Consider the following 7,500-nt stretch of genomic DNA (forward strand, 5'->3'; position numbering starts at 1 on the left):
TCCGCCAACACTCCAACCCTCAATGCAGACCAAGCTCTGACTGGGTTAAAAATCTTTTTTGCAAACCAGTAATAATATTCTGCAAATGTGCCATTGTTGAGTGTCGATGCTAGAGCTCGGCAGAGTAACCGCGTTAATTTCTTCCCTATCAGTAGGTGGCAGCAGGTAGCTGATTGCTTTGTCGATGTCGGGAACGTGGTTTGTCGTGATCACAATATGCAAACGACAGTGACTAGGATGGCGGAAGCGGGGATCGAACCTGGAACCCTCAAGTTGCTGGCACGGCCACTCTACCAACCGAGCTATACCGCCCCGTTGAAGCTTAGGGAAGGCTATGCAGAACGAAACCAAAACTGAACTGGTTGCAAAGTCAACAAAAACAGAATGCTGGACGACAGCAAAGACTTACAGCGTGTGGAGCAGCAGACGGCGTCCACAAAGTACACCCGAACATGACATGATAATCACCAATGTCCCCGCAAAGAAGGTGTTAGAATAATCATGTATATATATTATCACACAACTTTAGTATGCTTAAAGTCCGTTGCTATAGTTATTAGCTATTGTGCTCAAGCTGTACTTTTTCTATCTGTGCAACGACAAAACTTCATGTCTGAGGGGTGGCCTCAGCCGCAGAAATCACAAGGCCCCCCCAGCACATTCCGTCACGTATTGTGCGTACTGGAGCTGCTTTGCATGATATGTGTGACCACTCCTTTTAGAGGCGGCCTCAGTGATCTTGACTGTGGAACTCCTGAATAAATAGAGGGACGCGGCAGCTGAACCTTAGAGCGTAAGGCGAGACTGTGACTAAGTGCGCAGCTCCATGCGTTCTCATCATGAGCTAAATTGAACTCTGTCTCTGCATGGTTCCTCGCTTCTTGTCTGTTTAATAGATGTCATCAGTGTTTGAACCTGACAGAAGGATAGCGACAACTTAAATAGTCTTGATTGCTAAAACAAATCAGGTGCGGGGAATAGTGCTCAAGGAAGACATGAAACTTCTCCAGGAAAATACCACCAAAATAGGAGCCCAAGACAAGAACTAAAACACTACGCACAGGAAGACACCAAAAAACTCAAAATAAGTCACAGCCTGATGTGACAGTACTTTGAGACATCCATGTGTCCCGTGAAAAACCATCCGACTGGAATTCTCTAATAACTAAAGTTCCTTTGGTGAATAATGTAAACTCACTACACCGGTATGTTTTAGCGCTTTCATGGCGAGTTCACTGACAGATATAAGTAAGAACTTTACACTACTTTATATTAGAAATGGCAACAGCGGAGGATGAATGTCCCATAACAAGAAGATAGAGAAAAAGAAGAAGCTTATCGACTACAATGGCGGACGCGCGCACATTTTCAGGACTTATGCAGATCCCAAATACAGATCAGCAGGTACCAGAAGGTAAAAAAAAGTTGCTTTTGCATAATATTGCGAAACAAAACGTCATATGTCTGCCATTTTGCGGTCCTTATTCACACACCATAATAATACACCATAATAATACTCGTACGTTTAATGCTCCGACAATCCATCAAGCGGTGCGGCTTCATAGCTTACCGAAGTCGTACTAAAAAACATTTTAACAGATTTTTGAGCGCCGTGTGTAATGTTCTATATTCTCAATGGAAAATTTAAAGTTTTGGTGTTGTTTACTGGTGTATCTCTTATGTGTGACTGCCATCTACTGGTCACCATGTACCAAATAAAATAGCTTCAAGGTCGGTAAGCAGCTGGCAGCTTAGTTGCCGGAATTTTTGTGTTAAATTGACATTGGTTTTTACAACAGAGAAAAAGAACAAGCTTATCGACTACAATGGCGGACGCGCACAAATTTTCACGATTTATGCAGATCCCAAATACAAATCAGCAGGTACCAGAAGGTAAGAAAAGTTGCTTTTGCATAATATTGCGAAATTTAACTGTTTTACGACCTCTTCTTTGAACTGTTTTGTAATCAAAGGCGATGGCTGTTTACGACCCCCGTCCCTTAGAAACAGCTGTTGCCATGTCATCAGGGAAAGTCCAAATAAAAGAGGAGGCGTACAATCCAGAGCGTGGTGAGACTGTTCAAGAGTACAGTCCAGACGTCTCTCCTCAATTGAGCCAAATCTAATTCTCTCTGTTTAATTCCTTGCTTCTTGTCTTGTTTAATAGATATCATCAGTGTTTGAACCTGACAGTGTTAAAATGATGTTTGTGTTTGGTTGCTTGTCTATGCATGGTGCAATCGTGTGTGCGCAATTTATATTATTAGTTGATTATTTTTGTTGTTGTTTTACTTTTGTAGCTGTATGTAGAAATAGCTGGTTGCATCAGCTCTGATCTTTTAATGTCTTTAATGTCCCTTCATGTTCTTTGATGTTTCCCTCTTACACACATGTTTATGTGTGCTATGGCTATGAGTTTTTTTCCCCCCTTGGCCTCAGTCTGGACACCCACCCCAGCGTTTACTCTGATTCTGATATAGAAGCATAAAAGAGCAAAGCACACAATCGCCGCTGCCAGTACAGACCAAGGAAGAAGTGGAGGGGGCACCGAGACAAAGAACATGGTCAATTATTCAAACCCATCTTGATGCAATCCATTACACGGCATTTATTATACATCACATGGCGAGCGACATGGCGCCCGCGCATGACCAGCTGCCGCGCCACGCCCTGCTCGGGTCACTGAGGCGTCCCACAAACAAGTCATTGGCACTGACGTGAGCACGCGAGCTCGGATCCTGCACACATGGGGAGTGAACTGAGAGTAGAGACTAGTAAGACCAGCTCAGTGTGGTCCTTACCTCCAACATATTTCATATTTGTCTAACATACACTATATTGCCAAAAGTATTTGGCCACATCCAAATGATGAGAATCAGGTGTCCTAATCATTTGGCCCGGCCACAGGTGTATAAAATCAAGGATTTAGGCATGGAGACTGTTTCTATAAACATTTGTGAAAGAATGGGCCGCTCTCAGTGATTTCCAGCGTGCAACTGTCATAGGATGCCACCTGTGCAACAAATCCAGTCGTGAAATTTCCTCGCTCCTAAATATTCTAAAGTCAACTGTCGGTTTCATTATAAGAAAATGGAAGAGTTTGGGAACAACAGCAACTCAGCCACCTAGTGGTAGGCCATTGAAACTTCATGTGACCTTCCAATTAGCCCACGTACAGTACGAAGAGGGCTTCATGGAATGGGTTTTCATGGCTGAGCAAGCGTCGGATACAGTGGTGTAAAAATGTCGACTTTTTGACACTTGGAAAAATTCAGACTTTTTGACAGTTAGAAAAAATTTCAACTTTTTGGCACTTACAAACAAATTTGACTTTTTGACACTTAGGGAAAAAAATTCAACTTTTTGACACTTGGAAAAAAATGTGACTTTTTGACACTTGAAAAAAATTCTGACTTTTTGGAACTTAGAAAAAATTTAGACTTTTTGACACTTAAATTTTTTTGGGACTTTTTGGCATTTAGAAAAAATGTTTGACATTTTGACACTTGAAGAAAATTCAGACTTTATGACACTTAGAAAAAATTCAGACTTTTTGACACTTAGAAAAATTATGACTCTTTGACACTTAGAAAAAATCCAGACTTTTTGACACTCGGAAAACATTTCGACTTTTTGACACGTGGAAGAAATTTTGACTTTTTCACATTTAGAAAAAAAATTCGACTTTTTGACACTTGGAAAAAATGTCGACTTTTTGACACTTAGAAAAAATTCAGACTTTTTGACACTTGGAAAACAATTCGACTTTTTGGCACTTAAAAAAATGTTCTACTTTTTGACACTTGGAAAAAATTTCTACTTTTTGACACTTGGAAAAAATTTCGACTTTTTGACACCTGGAAACAATTTCGACTTTTTGACACCTGGAAAAAAATTCGACTTTTTGACACCTGGAAAAAATACTGACTTTTTGACACTTGGAAAAACGTTCGACTTTTTGACACTTTAAAAAAATTTCGACTTTTTGACGTTTAGAAAAAATTCGGACTTTTTGACATTTAGGAAAAATTCTGACTTTTTGACACTTGGAAAAAAGTGAGACTTTTTGATACTTAGAAAGAATTCAGACTTTTTGACAAAAAATGTTTTGACTTTTTGACGCTTAGAAAAAATGTCGACTTTTCGACGCTTAGAAAACAATTCGACTTATTGGCACTTGAAAAAAATTCAGACTTTTTGACACTTGGAAAACAATTCGACTTTTTGACACTTGGAAAACAATTCGACTTTTTGACACTTGGAAAACAATTCGACTTTTTGACACTTGGAAAACAATTCGACTTTTTGACACTTGGAAAAAATTTGGACTTTTTGACACTTGGAAAAAATTCGGGCTTTTTGACACTTGGAAAAAATTTCGACTTTTTGACACGTGGAAGAAATTTCGACTTTTTGGCATTTAGAAAAAAAGGTCAACTTTTTGACACTTGGAAAAAATTCAGACTTTTTGACACTTGGAAAAAATTTAGACTTTTTGACACTTGAAAAAATCCCAGACTTTTTGACACTTGGAAAACAATTCGACTTTTTGGCACTTGGAAAAAAATTCGACTTTTTGACACTTGGAAAAAATTTCGACTTTTTGACACTTGGAAAAAAATTCGACTTTTTGACACTTGGAAAAAATTTCGACTTTTTGACACTTAGAAAAAATTTCGACTTTTTGACACGTGAAAAAAATCCAGACTTTTTGACACTTGATAAAAATCCAGACTTTTTGACACTTGGAAAAAATGTCGACTTTTTGACACTTGGGAAAAAAATTTACTTTTTGACACCTAGAAAAAAATTCGACTTTTTGACACCTGGAAAAAAATTCGACTTTTTGACTCCTGGAAAAAAATTCGACTTTTTGATACTTGGAAAAAAATTTGACTTTTTGACACTTGAAAAAAATTCAGACTTTTTGACACTTGAAAAAAAATCAGACTTTTTGATGCTTATAAAGAATTCAGACTTTTTGACAAAAATGTTTTGACTTTTTGACACTTGAAAAAAATTCAGACTTTTTGACACTTGAAAAAAAATCAGACTTTTTGATGCTTATAAAGAATTCAGACTTTTTGACAAAAATGTTTTGACTTTTTGACACTTAGAAAAAATTTCGACTTTTTGACGCTTAGAAAAATTTTTCGAGTTTTTGGCACTTGAAAAAAATTCTGACTTTTTGACACTTGGAAAACAATTCGACTTTTTGGCACTTGGAAAAAATTTCGAGTTTTTGGCACTTGAAAAAAATTCAGACTTTTTGACACTTGGAAAACAATTCGACTTTTTGGCACTTACAAAAATTTAGACTTTTTGACACTTGGAAAAAATTCAGACTTTTTGATACTTAGAAAGAATTCAGACTTTTTGACAAAAAAATGTTTGACTTTTTGACACTTAGAAAAAATGTCGACTTTTTGACGCTTAGAAAAAATTTCGAGTTTTTGGCACTTGAAAAAAATTCTGACTTTTTGACACTTGGAAAACAATTCGACTTTTTGGCACTTGGAAAAAATTTCGAGTTTTTGGCACTTGAAAAAAATTCGGACTTTTTGACACTTGGAAAACAATTCGACTTTTTGGCACTTGGAAAAAATGTGACTTTTTGACACTTAGGAAAAAAATTCAACTTTTTGACACTTGGAAAAAAATGTGACTTTTTGACACTTGAAAAAAATTCTAACTTTTTGGAACTTAGAAAAAATTTAGACTTTTTGACACTTAAATTTTTTTTGGACTTTTTGGCATTTAGAAAAAATGTTTGACATTTTGACACTTGAAGAAAATTCAGACTTTATGACACTTAGAAAAAATTCAGACTTTTTGACACTTAGAAAAAATTATGACTCTTTGACACTTGGAAAAAATTATGACTTTTTGACACTTGGAAAAAATTATGACTTTTTGACACTTAGAAAAAATCCAGACTTTTTGACACTCGGAAAACATTTCGACTTTTTGACACGTGGAAGAAATTTTTACTTTTTCACATTTAGAAAAAAAATTCGACTTTTTGACACTTGGAAAAAATGTCGACTTTTTGACACTTAGAAAAAATTCAGACTTTTTGACACTTGGAAAACAATTCGACTTTTTGGCACTTAGAAAAAATTTCGACTTTTTGACACTTGGAAAAAATTTCTACTTTTTGACACTTGGAAAAAATTTCGACTTTTTGACACCTGGAAACAATTTCGACTTTTTGACACCTGGAAAAAAATTCGACTTTTTGACACCTGGAAAAAATACTGACTTTTTGACACTTGGAAAAACGTTCGACTTTTTGACACTTTAAAAAAATTTCGACTTTTTGACGTTTAGAAAAAATTCGGACTTTTTGACATTTAGAAAAAATTCTGACTTTTTGACACTTGGAAAAAAAGTGAGACTTTTTGATACTTAGAAAGAATTCAGACTTTTTGACAAAAAATGTTTTGACTTTTTGACGCTTAGAAAAAATGTCGACTTTTCGACGCTTAGAAAACAATTCGACTTATTGGCACTTGAAAAAAATTCAGACTTTTTGACACTTGGAAAACAATTCGACTTTTTGACACGTGGAAAACAATTCGACTTTTTGACACTTGGAAAACAATTCGACTTTTTGACACTTGGAAAACAATTCGACTTTTTGACACTTGGAAAAAATTTGGACTTTTTGACACTTGGAAAAAAATCGGGCTTTTTGACACTTGGAAAAAATTTCGACTTTTTGACATGTGGAAGAAATTTCGACTTTTTGGCATTTAGAAAAAAAGGTCAACTTTTTGACACTTGGAAAAAATTCAGACTTTTTGACACTTGGAAAAAATTTAGACTTTTTGACACTTGAAAAAATCCCAGACTTTTTGACACTTGGAAAACAATTCGACTTTTTGGCACTTGGAAAAAAATTCGACTTTTTGACACTTGGAAAAAATTTCGACTTTTTGACACTTGGAAAAAAATTCGACTTTTTGACACTTGGAAAAAATTTCGACTTTTTGACACTTAGAAAAAATTTCGACTTTTTGACACGTGAAAAAAATCCAGACTTTTTGACACTTGAAAAAAATCCAGACTTTTTGACACTTGGAAAAAATGTCGACTTTTTGACACTTGGAAAAAAAATTGACTTTTTGACACCTAGAAAAAAATTCGACTTTTTGACACCTGGAAAAAAATTCGACTTTTTGATACTTGGAAAAAATTTTGACTTTTTGACACTTGAAAAAAATTCAGACTTTTTGACACTTGAAAAAAAATCAGACTTTTTGATGCTTATAAAGAATTCAGACTTTTTGACAAAAATGTTTTGACTTTTTGACACTTAGAAAAAATTTCGACTTTTTGACGCTTAGAAAATTTTTTCGAGTTTTTGGCACTTGAAAAAAATTCTGACTTTTTGACACTTGGAAAACAATTCGACTTTTTGGCACTTGGAAAAAATTTCGAGTTTTTGGCACTTGAAAAAAATTCAGACTTTTTGACACTTGGAAAACAATTCGACTT

At 35.5% G+C, this 7,500-nt stretch overlaps 1 protein-coding gene across 1 annotated transcript in view; it reads right to left on the reverse strand.

The window, feature by feature from the left end:
• gpr158b (G protein-coupled receptor 158b) overlaps window positions 1-7,500 on the reverse strand; it is a 155,732-nt gene that overhangs the window by 135,894 nt on the left and 12,338 nt on the right. The gene's annotated exons all lie outside the window — the stretch shown is intronic.

The sequence above is a fragment of the Nerophis lumbriciformis genome, linkage group LG03 (genome assembly GCF_033978685.3).
Source record: "Nerophis lumbriciformis linkage group LG03, RoL_Nlum_v2.1, whole genome shotgun sequence".
In the NCBI taxonomy this organism is placed as follows: Eukaryota; Metazoa; Chordata; class Actinopteri; order Syngnathiformes; family Syngnathidae; genus Nerophis; species Nerophis lumbriciformis.